Source organism: Triplophysa dalaica, chromosome 20, assembly GCF_015846415.1.
Source record: "Triplophysa dalaica isolate WHDGS20190420 chromosome 20, ASM1584641v1, whole genome shotgun sequence".
NCBI lineage: Eukaryota > Metazoa > Chordata > Actinopteri > Cypriniformes > Nemacheilidae > Triplophysa > Triplophysa dalaica.
Window position 1 is genome coordinate 18,275,658 of NC_079561.1, and position 17,381 is coordinate 18,293,038.

Below are 17,381 nucleotides of genomic sequence, written 5' to 3' on the forward strand. Positions count from 1 at the left end.
TTAAAAATTCATAAAAATATTAAATCAAATTGTTTTCTGTAAACTCCACCAGATTCTTGTTCTACATCTCCCATAGTACCACTGTGTCGATTTTTGTGTTATTTTACTGTGTCATTGTGTAATAATTGCACACCAAAGTCACAACAAATACTATCGTACGGCATATTTGAAAAATTCATAAAGATATTAAATCAAATTGTTTTCTGTAAACTCCACCAGATTCTTGTTCTACATCTCCCATAGTACCACTGTGGTGATTTTTGTGTTATTTTACTGTTTCATTGTGTAATAATTGCACATCAAAGTCTCAACCAATATTAACTTACAGACATATTTTAAAAATTCATAAAAATATTAAATCAAATTGTTTTCTGCAAACTCTACCAGATTATTCTACTACATCTCCCATAGTACCACTGTGGTGATTTTTGTGTTATTTTACTGTTTAATTGTGTAATAATTGCACATCAAAGTCTCAACCAATATTAACTTACAGACATATTTTAAAAAATCATAAAAATATTAAATCAAATTGTTTTCTACAAACTCCACCAGATTATTCTTCTACATCTCCCATAGTACCACTGTGTCGATTTTTGTGTTATTTCACTGTTTAATTGTGTAATAATTGCACATCAAAGTCTCAACCAATATTAACTTACAGACATATTTTAAAAAATCATAAAAATATTAAATCAAATTGTTTTCTACAAACTCCACCAGATTATTCTTCTACATCTCCCATAGTACCACTGTGGTGATTTTTGTGTTATTTTACTCTGTCATTGTGTAATAATTGCACACCAAAGTCTCAACCAATATTAATTTACAGACATATTTTAAAAATTCATAAAAATATTAAATCAAATTGTTTTCTGCAAACTCTACCAGATTATTCTACTACATCTCCCATAGTACCACTGTGGTGATTTTTGTGTTATTTTACTGTTTAATTGTGTAATAATTGCACATCAAAGTCTCAACCAATATTAACTTACAGACATATTTTAAAAATCATAAAAATATTAAATCAAATTGTTTTCTACAAACTCCACCAGATTATTGTTCTACATCCCCCATAGTACCACTGTGTCGATTTTTGTGTTATTTCACTGTTTAATTGTGTAATAATTGCACATCAAAGTCTCAACCAATATTAACTTACAGACATATTTTAAAAAATCATAAAAATATTAAATCAAATTGTTTTCTACAAACTCCACCAGATTATTCTTCTACATCTCCCATAGTACCACTGTGGTGATTTTTGTGTTATTTTACTGTTTCATTGTGTAATAATTGCACACCAAAGTTACAACAAAAACTATCGTACGGCATATTTGAAAAATTCATAAAAATATTAAATCAAATTGTTTTCTACAAACTCCACCACATTCTTGTTCTACATCTCACATAGTACCACTGTGGTGATTTTTGTGTTATTTTACTGTGTCATTGTGTAATAATTGCACACCAAAGTCACAACAAATACTATCGTACGGCATATTTGAAAAATTCATAAAAATATTAAATCAAATTGTTTTCTGCAAACTCCACCAGATTCTTGTTCTACATCTCCCATAGTACCACTGTGTCGATTTTTGTGTTATTTTACTGTGTCATTGTGTAATAATTGCACATCAAAGTCTCAACCAATATTAACTTACAGACATATTTTAAAAATTCATAAAAATATTAAATCAAATTGTTTTCTGCAAACTCCACCAGATTATTCTTCTACATCTCCCATAGTACCACTGTGGTGATTTTTGTGTTATTTCACTGTTTCATTGTGTAATAATTGCACATCAAAGTCTCAACCAATATTAACTTACAGACATATTTTAAAAATTCATAAAAATATTAAATCAAATTGTTTTCTACAAACTCCACCAGATTATTCTTCTACATCTCCCATAGTACCACTGTGGTGATTTTTGTGTTATTTCACTGTTTCATTGTGTAATAATTGCACATCAAAGTCTCAACCAATACTAACTGTCCCTGTATACAGACATTCTCCTTGTTTCCCGTTTACATTTTTGGTCTTTGGGGTAAATATGACCCCATCATTTATAAAGGGATAAGGGGTTGTTAAGAAAAGTATAAATTTTTAAAATAGAAACAATGTATTCTTTCTTCCATTTATTTCCACATCTGTACATTTATGGTGTGTTTTGGGGGACATTAATTACTTTTTTATCAGTAAACTGCAAAATTCCTCAACTATACCATAAGCATCCATATTAAATATTTCATTTTCAGGAAAAAAAACTCTTCATCAAAATGAATTTTTTTGAAAGAAAATCTTTTAAATAGTTGTTTCTGAATATTGATATAGGTGATATTTACATACTTCTGCCATATCCAGGTTAAAGGGAAGTTTACAGTTCTAGAAAATATGTGTAATTATCGTATACAACCAGCAATGGCGCTTTTGAAAACCGTTCATTACAAATTTGTTAAAACTTTTAGTGTTAAAATCCATGCATTTCGACCTACTATAAGTTAATGAGCGAAATCGACTGAATCAGAAGTTAGAAATGCCGAAAAGACGACAAAATGGGTGAGTTCTTGCTTATTTATTATACAAATTGTTGCCTATTTCCAATACATTTTACTCTGATGTGCTTGCTAATATGTGCTTCTTTGCTAGTTAATGTGATTCTTAATATTTTGTCCATTAGAATATGACAACAGATTATATAGAATTAGATTCAACTTTGTTGTCACTATGCAAAGTAGTATACATTTAGTTTGCACTCGATGTACAGTTGGCTATGTACATTTTGTAATTATGTACAGTAATTAAACAGGTGTTCAGTCTGTCCAACATACAAATAGTGCAAATAACAGGTCCAGTGAAGTACTGAAGCAGTGTAGGATGATTATAATATGGAACTGAACTTTCTTCAAGTGAAGAAAAACATTAATTGTGAGTTTTAATATACATTTACATGTAGAATTGTCTTCAAAACATTTGGAAAGGTAAGAACAATACTTCAATGTTTTATTTTAATGAATGTATTTTAGCATTTTTAACATTTTATTAAGTTTGAGTTAAATGTAATTTCTGCTTTGTAATAGACATGTAAAACACACTTATGTATGTCTACCAAAATACATTTTGCAGTCCAGAAAAATATATGTATCTTTTGAGGATATTTTCAAGAACATCCAAGAGCTTGCGAAGTCATTGTCTGATCAGAAAACATGTCTTCTGCAAGACAACAAGTTCTGGGCAGAACTCTGCATAGTTTTGGGTGTACCAAATACATCCCCAAATAGATATAAACTAAAAAGGACATACAAAGATGAAAATATGACAAATGTCCAAACGGAGGAAGATGAAAAGGAAGATGCTCCAGAGGCTGAAGGTGCACAAGCTGAAGAATTTACTCAAGACCTGAGAGATTTTCAAAAGGAAGATGGAAAAGAACATACTAAGAAGAAGGACATCGTAAAAGATGAGGAATGTTTGAAAGCAGAAGAGGGAAATAAAGATTCAGAAAAACCTAAAGAGTTTGGGCAGGAAAAAGTAAAGAACTTGGACTCAATGGAGGTGAAGACAGTGCTAAAGGAGAAAGACGGAGAGAAAGATGTACTAGAGGTTGAATGCGCAAAGGAGGAAGAAGTTAAACAGAAGATGAAAACATTAAAAAAGATGTTGATAAAGAAAACATGAGCGAGAAGGACTTTATACAGGAGGATGAAAATTTAACAGTATACACTGCACATGAAATGAAAAAGGTCCAGCAGGAGGAAGATGTAAGTGATAAGATGATAGTACTTACTTTTAAACGTATACACATTTACTGTGTACCACCAGTATAAGCTGTTTTAGACAACTAACTAAATGATTTATATTGAGAAATTATATGGAATTGTCTTGAATGAATGAATCAATGAATACTTATTCATTTGTAGGTTCACAACAGAGATTCCAGGATGGAAGACAGGACAGTTGTAGTTACAGCGTTCATGATGTCAGTCTTGACAAAGAAAATGAATTCTTTACAGAGAGTGTTCCTTCACCACATTCTTTTTTTTTTTATTCCTCAAACTGCCTGGAAAACACTAAGAAAAAAAGATCACTTTAAGGGATTGCAGTGGACCAACATTATCTCTTCAGGCATTCGCACAGTCCATCCATATTGCAGTTTTGCCTTTACAGGCCACAGGGTTAAAATACAAGGATCAACCAGGGACGCAACTGTTATTAAATGCTCTGGCTATTGTATGTTTACTGACTGTCCAGTAGAAGTTGAAGTTCTTGTTCACAGTGAGAAAACACTTAAAGCACATGTGTCCTTCAGAGGTGACATGTCAGTGCACAATAAAAGAGAGCTCCAAATACGACCTGTAAGAGCTGATGCCCAAAAGGAAATAAGTCAGCAATTGCAAACCACACTACCAAGGGCACTCTACCTTCAGAAAATAGAAAACCTTAAGGAATCTGTGGTAGAATCTGGCTGTCGAGATGAGGCACCTTCGCCAGCTGTTTTGAAATCCATTTCCTGGAGACAAAGAATGAAGGACAGGAAACATAGAAATGAAACTGTCAGTCTCCAGATGATGGTAAATGAAAAAAAGAGATGAACCGGATGAGGTAATCCAGAAAGTTATCCTTCATCCGAAGGGTGTGATGCTTTGGTCCAAGAAAAGCATTGACATATTCCACCAAAGATCTAAATGCGACATTGTCTATCTTGACGCAACAGGAAGCATTGTGAAGAAAAGTAAAGACAGCTCAGGTCCTTTTTACATATATGAGCTAGTGGTCAGAAACCCAAATAAGGGTTCCTCTCCTTTTCCAGCAGCTACCTATGTGACCTGTGACAACGCAACCTCATCAATTGTGTATTTTCTGAGTGCTTTCCAAACAGATCATGCCAAGCAATATGGTCACAAAAACATCCGTCCACTTATGATCATATGTGATGGATCCTTGGTGCTCATGCATGCCATTTCACTCATCTTCTGCCAAACCAACCTCAATGCCTTGCTCCAAAGTTATTTTAGAATTCTGACAGGGAAAGGCACTGCTGAAGACTTTGATCTGCCTATACTCCACCGCTGTCTTAGTCATATCATGAAAAATGCTAAATCCCTGTGCAAAAAGCAGTAAGTTAAATCTCACTTTTTTTTAAAGTACATAACCATATTAAGGACAATACATCATTTATGATGACTTATGATGAATATTTAATTTTTTTGTCTTTCAGTGCACCAAAAAACTACAAGCTGGCCATGCATATTTTTGGACTTCTGACCACAGCAAGGTCCATTGCTGAGTTTGATGATATGCTCCTGAGCTGCACTGTCATCTTCTCAAGCCCATGCAGCTCAGAAAATGTTGAAAAACACTTCAACAACATTCAGGCTTTGTTGACCACTGTAGGAGAGTCAGTGGTTGATGACAACAGCATAGTTTCTGTGGACCTTGAGGTACACTGTAAACACATTAAAACATGTCTTGAAATAATGTTTTCTGCTAACCTGGTTAGAACCACTAATGTAAACATCATGTAAATGTCATATTTTAGGACACCTTCAGTCAAACGCCTTTACAAAGGGATTTCATGGAGGTCATTGGCACTGCACCCCTCAACAAGCAAGGGGATCCTAATGTGTACTATACTGAGACATTAATCTCCTCATTGGCTGCACCCTTCTTGAGTCTTGCAGCTCTATGGACAGGCATTATGCTGGGTCAGTTACACTTTTTGTGATTAAATGAGTCACTCAGGGAAAGACTTAAACATATATTTACTTATTCACAATAATTTAGGGTAAAGTATTACTTGCCCATTGCCATGTATGGACAAATACTAGGAGCTTGAGTCAGTTATTAAAATGCTTGCTTCAAGGCAAATATTAAATATATTATTTAATAATATATTTATTTGTTTTGTCATGCAAAGTAATTTTTTAAGGTTAAGGTCTCCTACCCTTTTCTCTGCTTTTACATCTATAAAGCTAAAGTTAAAAACTTGCTTGATGTGGTGTTGTTCTAAGTTCTACACAGATATGGTGTAGCACATGATGGATGCAGATTATTAAACCAAATAAGTTGTAAACCTAATGTGTTTAACTGTCTCTTCAGGGGACCTGGGCAGGCATGGTGAAGGACCCCCATACCAGCTTTTCTCAAAGAAATTTTCCCAAATTTCTAAGAAAAAATGCCAGGTGTGATATAATTTGGATAAGTATATGCAATCTAGTGTTTAAATTTTTGAACCTATAACTTCAATCTGTACTGTACTGTAAACCCTTTTTATTTTTCTTATCAGAATTTCACACAAGACAACAAGACTCAAGGAATTATGGAAAAAAGTCAGTGGGACTTGAAGAAAATTCGCTTTAGAGGCAGACGACTGAACAGACTTCATGACTTCATAATGACCTATAAAGACACCCACACTGCACTTCTGAGAGAATTTAATGATGCGGAACGTATCACTAAACGAAAGGTATAACAGTTTATTGTACTTAAATATATGTAAGTGTTATGTGTCGAAAAATGTTAATATTTTACATAACGCAGACACGTGAGAAATTGCTCCTTTGGTATGAGAAGTCTAAGATGCATCGCCCCAGAGAAAGATATACATTAGCAAAGTAAACACACTCTAAACAAACAAATTTTGGTATTTTAGCTTAAATAAAAAGTATATATTTCTAACATACAGTATATATCAAGTTGCACAAATATATGTACAAATAATATGTACAAATGTTGAAGAATGTCACTACCATACGTGTGTAAATAAACAAATAAATGTTTAAATATATAAGAACTCCTATACATTTCATTTTGTAGGAGCACCGTATTTTAAAGGAGAAGTGGAGGCAGCGAAAGCAAAGAAGGAGAGGAGTCTATGTTACCGCCATCAACAAGCCCTTCCATTTTAAAAAAGCAGTGGTAACATGAAGCACATTTGGATACTTTAGTAAAACTAATTTCTTCAAAGATATTTCTAGTTTACTAGTTATGTCTTTCCCGAAATAAACCAGGTGTCTACAGCTCAGAGGACAACCGGCAGACCTTCTCCTGACAGACAAACACCATCAGTCTTAGCTCAAGAAGCAAAGACAGAGAGCCAAGAGAAAGATACTTTGGAGGTAAACTGAAAGGTACTGTCTTTTGTAGTGTGCACTTGCATTCTCAAAAGTTTGACAATCAAAATTCACCACAACAATACACATAAAAAATGTACAGATTTATGCAAAGATAATTTAACTGATCATACTGGTAACTAGTAACATACACTGACAACAGTGTTGTAAGGGAGTACTGTCTCTATATAGAGGAAGGGGAGTTGGAAATGCCTATTCAAGTATCACATTAAGTTAAATGTTTTTTATGGTGTTTATCCCACAGAATGGGAGGAAACCGCTAAAAGCAAAAAGACAAAAGTCCTATGGACCACTTTGGAGAGATCACTCACCAGAGAAATTAATCCAAGCCAGAAAATTGGTGAAAGAAGTAGTGATCAAAGAAGGACAAATGTTAAGCATCCTGCACCCACAAACTTGGCTCAGCAGCGATGAAATGGATGCAGCTTGTTTTTACATTTCTCAACAGTTCCCTCATATAGATGGGTTTCAGTCCAACCTCCTCTATCAGTGTCTTCACCAAGGGGGTGTGGTTGGGACACCACAGAAACCATTTGTTCAAAAATAAATTGAACATAAATGACAACCACTGGATCACAGCAAGTAACCTTTTCTGTGGACCAAACGAGGTGTGCCTATATGACAGCCTGAACACAAACATCACCAAGTAAACAAATCAAAAGTTGTCCTGGTTGATTCGTCCACAAGCCCCCCAGTTTAAGATAAAAAAACCTGCCGTACAAATGCAGCAGTCATCTAGCAGTTGCGGAGTTTTTGCATTAGCCTTTGCAACTGTCTTATGTGATGGAGTCAAACCATAAGAGTGTCAGTTTCAAGAAAGAAACATGAGACGAACACTGTACAGAGCTTTGAGGAACAAAAAGGTTCCAGTATTTACATATCAGACAATACAAGCAAAACCTGAAAGGCCCACATTCCAGGTGGACGTTCACTGTATCTGCAGGACCTCACACAACCAAGAGGTGATGGTGCAGTGCAGCAACTGCAATAACTGGTACCACCCCAACTGTGTGTCTGTCCCACACACAGCTTTGGACACCACAGCAGAAGAGTGGAATTGTGAAGTCTGCACTAATTAAAATGTACGGTATAGAGGTTTGGAGTTAATCTTATACTATACTAAATGTTTGTGCTGACATTGAAATGTTCAGGTACTTGGGATGATGTTGCTTAATATAGAATAAGTAAATGTAACATCACAAACAATGTTTTTCTTCAAATGTAGTCCAGAGATTGGAGAGCATTGGAAACAGGTTAGTGTTGAAATCAGTGTACATTGAAAGCACAAAGCGTGAGCATAAACAGTTCTTGGTTTGTTGCAGGTGCTTAGGGGCGTGTAGTGGACTCTAGGAGAGGACTTTAACTAAAGACTGGCAAGAATCCAACTATAGCTGATTAAGTTATTCCATGTGGAGAGATGAGAACAGACTGTGTGTGTGTGTGTGTGTGTGCGTGTGATTGTGTGTTTGTGTGTGTGTGTGTGTGTGCGTGTGTGTGTGTGTGTGTGTGTTTGTGCGTGTGTGTGTGTGTGTGTGTGTGTGTGCGTGTGTGGTGTGTGCACACTCATTTCCTTATATCTGGTGCAATATATTTTTTGTTAAAGGAATATTCGATTGATTGTTTGAAAAAATTAACCTTGTTATCATAATAAAGATATGTTCTACAATGAACAAATTAATACAACAACGACACCTTGTAATTAATAGTATTGGTTGAGACTTCGATGTGCAATTATTACACAATGAAACAGTAAAATAACACAAAAATCACCACAGTGGTACTATGGGAGATGTAGAAGAATAATCTGGTGGAGTTTGCAGAAAACAATTTGATTTAATATTTTTATGAATTTTTAAAATATGTCTGTAAGTTAATATTGGTTGAGACTTTGGTGTGCAATTATTACACAATGACACAGTAAAATAACACAAAAATCACCACAGTGGTACTATGGGAGATGTAGAACAAGAATCTGGTGGAGTTTGCAGAAAACAATTTGATTTAATATTTTTATGAATTTTTAAAATATGTCTGTAAGTTAATATTGGTTGAGACTTTGATGTGCAATTATTACACAATGACACAGTAAAATTACACAAAAATCACCACAGTGGTACTATGGGAGATGTAGAACAAGAATCTGGTGGAGTTTGCAGAAAACAATTTGATTTAATATTTTTATGAATTTTTAAAATATGTCTGTAAGTTAATATTGGTTGAGACTTTGGTGTGCAATTATTACACAATGAAACAGTAAAATAACACAAAAATCACCACAGTGGTACTATGGGAGATGTAGAACAAGAATCTGGTGGAGTTTGCAGAAAACAATTTGATTTAATATTTTTATGAATTTTTAAAATATGTCTGTAAGTTAATATTGGTTGAGACTTTGGTGTGCAATTATTACACAATGAAACAGTAAAATAACACAAAAATCACCACAGTGGTACTATGGGAGATGTAGAACAAGAATCTGGTGGAGTTTGCAGAAAACAATTTGATTTCATATTTTTATGAATTTTTAAAATATGTCTGTAAGTTAATATTGGTTGAGACTTTGATGTGCAATTATTACACAATGAAACAGTGAAATAACACAAAAATCACCACAGTGGTACTATAGGAGATGTAGAACAAGAATCTGGTAGAGTTTGCAGAAAACAATTTGATTTAATATTTTTATGAATTTTTAAAATATGTCTGTAAGTTAATATTGGTTGAGACTTTGATGTGCAATTATTACACAATGAAACAGTAAAATAACACAAAAATCACCACAGTGGTACTATGGGAGATGTAGAACAAGAATCTGGTGGAGTTTGCAGAAAACAATTTGATTTCATATTTTTATGAATTTTTAAAATATGTCTGTAAGTTAATATTGGTTGAGACTTTGATGTGCAATTATTACACAATGAAACAGTGAAATAACACAAAAATCACCACAGTGGTACTATGGGAGATGTAGAACAAGAATCTGGTAGAGTTTGCAGAAAACAATTTGATTTAATATTTTTATGAATTTTTAAAATATGTCTGTAAGTTAATATTGGTTGAGACTTTGGTGTGCAATTATTACACAATGACACAGTAAAATAACACAAAAATCACCACAGTGGTACTATGGGAGATGTAGAACAAGAATCTGGTGGAGTTTGCAGAAAACAATTTGATTTAATATTTTTATGAATTTTTAAAATATGTCTGTAAGTTAATATTGGTTGAGACTTTGATGTGCAATTATTACACAATGAAACAGTAAAATAACACAAAAATCACCACAGTGGTACTATGGGAGATGTAGAACAAGAATCTGGTGGAGTTTGCAGAAAACAATTTGATTTAATATTTTTATGAATTTTTAAAATATGTCTGTAAGTTAATATTGGTTGAGACTTTGATGTGCAATTATTACACAATGAAACAGTGAAATAACACAAAAATCACCACAGTGGTACTATGGGAGATGTAGAACAAGAATCTGGTGGAGTTTGCAGAAAACAATTTGATTTCATATTTTTATGAATTTTTAAAATATGTCTGTAAGTTAATATTGGTTGAGACTTTGATGTGCAATTATTACACAATGACACAGTAAAATAACACAAAAATCGACACAGTGGTACTATAGGAGATGTAGAACAAGAATCTGGTGGAGTTTGCAGAAAACAATTTGATTTAATATTTTTATGAATTTTTAAAATATGTCTGCAAGTTAATATTGGTTGAGACTTTGGTGTGCAATTATTACACAATGACACAGTAAAATAACACAAAAATCGACACAGTGGTACTATGGGAGATGTAGAAGAAGAATCTAATGGAGTTTACAGAAAACAATTTGATTTAATATTTTTATGAATTTTTTTTAATATGTCTAAGTTAGTATTAGTCGTGACTTTGGGGTGCAATTATTACACAATGAAACAGGTAAACAGCCTGAAAATGTCATATTAAAATCTTAAATTATGTATAATGTAATATAATGTTCATTGTAATTTGACACTGAACATGATTCTGAACGAAAATAAAACTTTCCCGCTAAATGATTATCTTACAGCAACAAAAATGAAACACTCCTATCTGCTTGTTAAGCGTGACGTCACATCATATATGAAAGGCCATAAACTGTTTCCGTATCCAAGTGCTCTGAATGCATAGACAAACAACAAAAAATGCGAATATTCACATAATCTTTACTGTACAACCAGGTCCTAACCGATCGTTACCGTAAAACCCCATGTATACGCGCACTTTATTTTAAAGCGTAGATAGCGTGACCGCACTTATCCGAACCGCAGATGGCGTGACTCCAGTCAGCCGCCCGGGGCGCCAAATTTTCACGACACGTGGGGGGCGGCAAAAGCACTTGAAAAAGAAAAATAATCTGCGCCGCTAAGCGGGTTTCTATTATCTATTATATGACTGTCTCTGTGGGGAATTGGCAAATTGCTGAGAAGCCCAGAAGCTGTGTGAAAAGTGTAAAGGGGAGGGGCCGCGCCCGCGATGGACAGGTCACCTCTCCCAAATGGAGCGGACAAGGAGGGGGGGCCCATTTAGTGGGCTAAAGTCAGTCACACCTTGACTTTCTTCTAAATAACGCGCATTTCATTCATAATATTAAAGCACTAGCCTATATTTTCCATGATTTTTTTCTGAAGTGTGTGTGAAATGGCAAATAAAAAAAGGTAATCCAAAACGATTATGTGGAGGTGAAGTGGTTTAGTCTTGACTTCTGGTCGTGAGTGACAGTGTTGGGAAATCTGTTGATTGTCGAGTGCCAGATAAACGCAGCGGCAGTGATGGAGAGAAAAAGCTTTAAGCCGTCAAGTGCCCAATATAAGAACAAATAAAAGTAGAAGAGGAGAAAAGAGCAAAAGATAAAGGTATGCAGTACGTTCTCCCTGTATGATTACGGTGACGTCATTCATGTCATCAATGAAGGGCTAATGTTAATTTGTGGTAACGTTAACTCTGACGTTTGTTAGCCTTCTTGCTATGATGCTTGCTATGCTTATACAACAATAATTCTGTCTTAACTCAACAAACACGAGATCTAATTTCACCATAAGATTGTGCTTTGCAACAAAACTGTTTCAAGTAAAGTTATTACCATCGGACCATCCCAGCTCAGACCACTACATCCCCAACCAAGAGCAAAGACGGACTATTTGTCTTATTAATGCTGAAGTTACAATATTTGGTATTAAATGCTAAACTAAAATCACATGTCACCAGTCTGAGTGCAGCTATGACACGTCAGAGGGGATCTGGCCCTCCCGGTTGAGCCTGGTTTCTCCCGAGGTTTTTTTCTCCATTAATCAATCATTGGAGTTTGGGTTCCTCGCCACAGCAGGGCAGTGTTGGCCTGCTCACCGGGAGACTGCATTCATTCATTTATTTATTTAGAAATTAGATGTTATTTATTAGAATGAACTTACTCGTTGTATAAATACCATGCACTGTGCTGTGTTTTAACTTTTCTGTTTTTCCTGTTTGCCCCTGTAAAGCTGCTTTGAAACAATACACATTGTGAAAAGCGCTATATAAATAAACTTGAATTGAATTGAATTATTATTTATTTCCATCATTTGGATGAACGAAATTAACATATGTGTAGGAAGTTTCAAAGACGAACATTTGCTATAACTCTGCTGCGTGACAAACCATATAATTCGAGTCAGTCACCAAGGAGCTTATTGTTCCTCCCTTAGATTAGATTAATATAGCATGACAGACATTTGCCATGTAATGGCATATTTATTTAAATTTGCAATTCATAAGAGTTATACTGTAGCCTACTGTTTTTTTTATGTCAATTTCAATTTCAATTCAATTGCAAATTCAGGGGCACTTCTAAAGTATTAAAGTATAATCAACTGGTCAGCCATCAAAAACCATCAGCCTCCTTGAACTTATTATCACTTTTATGGATGATAAGGATCTATCAGAGATCTACTCCAACTTTTGGACTGCTCTCAGGATTACACTTACTCTGCCAGTCGCTGTGGCTCAAGCAGAGAGAAGCTTTTCAAAAGTTGATCAAGTCGTACCTGAGGTCAGCCATGTCTCAGGAACGGCTCACTGGCCTTGCTATAGACAGTATCAATCACTCAATAGGGGAGCGGATTTCGTATGATGACATTATTGATGATTTTGCATCAAGGAAGGCCAGAAAGGGTCAGGTTTTAGTTTGTGTTTTCTGTTCTTAGTGGAATAGTGTAATAATTAGATTTGCTTTTGTGTGATGAAGGATTTGTGCTATTTATAATATTTATTCTATATTTTATTTGTATATTATTCTTAATATTTTATATTGTTGTTGTTCTTCGCTCGTGTTACATCATGATTGTACATATGTTGTCACTTTTATGTACACAGAGTATATTTAAGTTCTTATAACTTATACTGATTTGTGCAGAATTGTGTTTTTAAAATGTTCTGTTGAAGGATTTGTGCAATTGAGAAATATAAGGTTCGTCTTACACTTATATAGTTATGGTAAAACATGGCTTTTTTTTCTCTCGGATGGGTGGGAGTAGGTGGGGGGGCACCCAGAGGGGATCTCGCCCGGGGAGTGATTCAATGTAGAACCGCCACTGTTTACAATCTTTGATCTCGGAGTTAAAATCTACCGTTTTCGCGATGTTGGCTATGGTCAGCGTGTTTTGCTCCGTTTTGAAGTCCTGCATCATGTTTGAAGAGTACCGATATCAGCCAATATCGCAGCGTTTTTAGAGCGTCTCCAGCACCCGTTAGCACAACATTTTTTGTTTTTTTCTTTGGTGCTGATGGCTTTTTCAGGTTCATTTACAGGATTCTGAATTATTATGATAAATTCCCTACGGTTTTATATGTGATATTTCAGGATTTTGTTGAGTTAAAAGTAAATTCCATTGGTTTTCAAGACTTTGCTACTCTGCGCTGTTCACAATGCGTCTGCTCCGCCATCTTGAGCCTCCCCCCACCCAAGCGAAGTAGCGAATGCGTCGAGTATAACCAGCCCTTGAGAGCGAACAGTTCGCGCAGCGCCGCAGTCAACCTTATAAAGCTTTGAAGATATACAGGTACGCCTGTACAGACATCTTTTATGATTAATGTGTCTATTTTATATTGTATTCAGAATAAAACAATATTTATCAACATTGCTCTTTTGAACTGTTCTTATATCTTCTCATTTTACATAATAAAGACATCCAATGGGTTAATCTATGGCAATGTACATTTAGCAGTCCCTAACCAACAATATGGAGAATTGTGTCTGCATTACCCAACAAACATTGGTCCGACGGCAACGTCGTGTCCCTGGCCTAAAATAGTCGCGGTAGGACGGCATAAACCGGTAAAAATATGTGACATATAACATTTCCTAAAAATGCATTGAGATACATTTGTACATGTCAACAGATCTCTATGGGTTGCATGTATGATTGTTACTTTGACTTTAGCTACGTGTAATTATATAAATATTGAAGCGGTTGAAAGGGCGTCCTCTTGTGACGTCCTCTACACGTGCATTTTTAGTCCATCGTGACCCTTTGTAAAGTTCTTATGAAATAAGCAAAATAAATTGTGCTTACCTTGCATAATACTGCAATGATTCATTTGAGTGCCCAATTAGTTATAAAAATGTTGTGATAGACGTCCGTTGACGTTACACGTCAAACAACACCCATTGCAAAAAGCAGGAAATCTTATTTTTAAATACACGATCATTTGTATTCATCTTAGTTAAATGACACATTTACATATATAATGTTATAATATCTGCTTTCACAATTTAAAGTGGATGATTGCCAAAACTGTGCTGTCAAAATCGGTGATTCATACTCCACTCCAGTTGGTGGCGGTAATGCGCCTTCAGTTGATTTACCATCAGCAATAAACTCTAAAGAAGAAGAAGACTCGGGAATGGCGGTGTGGTTTATTTCGAAAAGTGACGGAGTTATACAAATACTACTGTTGGGTAAGTGCATTTTGTTTAGTTTTATTAATGTGGTTGAGTCTTACTTGTTGGACACGAAGGAACTGAAAGAAATGTTGCGCACATTGTCAACTGCCATGTAGTTTGTGTTTGGCTGAAATTAGCTAGCAGGCTTAAAGGTAGTTTAAAGTTACGCTAGTTTCTACACTTGAACTGTGCTGTGTAACGTTAATGCTTCTTGCTAGGATATTGATAGCAAAATCATTAATCCCCCAAACTGCTAACTCGTTCCCTGCCACAGTTATCTTGTCATTTAAAAATCAACCGTTCACTGCCAAAGACAAGTTATTATTCATTACAGAAAATGTATTGTGAGCCATCAAAGTTTAGAGAACATGTTAAAAAACGCTGAAGCTGGCTCAGAACTTTTTTTGTAAAGGCTGGCGGGTAAAGAGCTAACGTTGGCTGTGTTTTGTGTCAGTTACAATTAACATTAAGTTGAGTAATTTCATGCAACTACAGGAACAATGTGTAAATAAATCAGGGGTTCCAAACCTTCTTCCTTTGGGACATCCGCCCTAATTGTTTGTATTAAACACAAAATGTGACAGCAAGTGTCACATTCAGTTTAGAAGTAGTCATGTGTCCAGGTGTGTGTACATATTAATGAACAGATTTTTCTTTCAGGATTCCAAAGGAATATTTTCCATGCTTTTCGGTTTTAAAGATGAACTTCAGTGAATATCTGGCATTCTGGAACATGGCAAGTCTACATCTTCTATTAAGAGATTGCATTGTGACAAAGAATGTGTGTGTTTGTGCGGATGTAGTTTGTGTTTGTTTGTTTTTCTCTATCTCTTTCTCTGTGTAGATACAAATATTTGGGTAGTAAACAAAAGAACCATAGTGACAGCAACAAATCTGAAAACAAAACTGTAATTTTTCTGAGGTGAAGTAATCCGGAGTCATTTATTTCACAGAATCACGTTAAATGCATTTATGGTGAAATTCATTATGAGGGGTGGTGGTCAACTTAAAAAGAAGCCATTCAAAGCTATACTATGTAATTCAAGGTAATTTTGGCCTTATGACATTGCAAAAATCTCTTGTTCCTTGTCTATTTTTTCATTTATGTAATTTTTATTTTCTCTATTTAGTGGACTTCTCTGTAAGAACATCAGGTTTTACCAGAAATACCACTTTAACAAAGTTTACAGGGTCTTTCTCAAGGGCACCGCTAATCTAACATATATTCTTTGTCACAATCTAGACTCTTCATAGAAGATGAAGACTTGCCATGATCAAGAATACCAGCTATTTGCTGAAGTTCATCTTTCAAAACGAACAGCATGGAGTACAGTACTCATCAGGTGCTTTTGCTACCCTTAAATAAATTTATTCTAGTGTTATTAGTAACTTTTATTGACATTCGGTTATTCTAGAGAAGAATAAAGTGTAACACATGTTAATTACAATCTTGTATGTATTTTAAATTTAGTTGTGGGATAATCTGACATTTTCTAAATAAATTAATGTAATTTACCTCAAATTTTGCCTTTGATCTTTTTTCTACTTTTTTTAATATTCATATTCTTTTCTCTCACTCAGATGCTGTGAACAGGTGTAGCCCAAATGCAACAGATTCAGACTTTGATGCAGCAATGGCAGATCACCTGAAGCACACTGGGGTTGATGGATACTTGTTTTATGGCTGTTTTAACAGTAATACAAGACTGTTAGTAAATAATTTGGTAGTGCCATAGCTCTGACTTTTAACCATTAATGGTGGAACACATGAATCACACTCCCGGAAGAGCCGGTGGTCGGGGACCAAGAAAATGAGTAAACATTTTGAAAAAAATGGACTAAAGTAGTGTCATATGTTTTTGTAATACTGTACTTTTGTCATTTTCATGTTTGATTAATGGCTGCTAAACATCAATGTTAAACTCCATTGCTTTCGAGATTCTACTATTTTTATTTTCTTGTTTGAATAGTAGCTGTCAAACAAATGGAAGACCATTCAAAAATGTGATGTTCACTATAAAATATGCTGTGCTAAATTAAAACACTAAATTTTGCCTAAATCCACAAATAAAGTGTTATTGTTTGTGATGTGCACGTGATTGAAACGTTTTATAGACGTTCAGGTCAGACCGGACCGATTTTGGACCTTTTTAGAACTTAAGTCAATTTAAGACACGTAAACCTTAATACATAATTGCTTGCCTTGCACGATGTTACACAACGCGAGTTTGATTATATTTAACGCATTCTTTTATATACGCTTATATTAAGCAGCTACACATCTAAT

At 34.8% G+C, this 17,381-nt stretch overlaps 1 long non-coding RNA gene across 3 annotated transcripts; it reads left to right on the forward strand.

Annotated features, from left to right (window-relative positions):
- Positions 1–16,048: 16,048 nt before the first annotated feature.
- Positions 16,049–17,188, forward strand: LOC130409187 (uncharacterized). 3 transcript variants are annotated; one of them, XR_008904830.1, is made up of 4 exons: positions 16,049–16,140; positions 16,225–16,248; positions 16,338–16,437; positions 16,676–17,188. It is a non-coding gene; the product is annotated as an uncharacterized LOC130409187 (long non-coding RNA). The 3 variants fall into 3 exon arrangements; XR_008904829.1 differs by having other exon boundaries at positions 16,225–16,235; XR_008904828.1 differs by lacking the exon at positions 16,225–16,248.
- Positions 17,189–17,381: the final 193 nt, after the last annotated feature.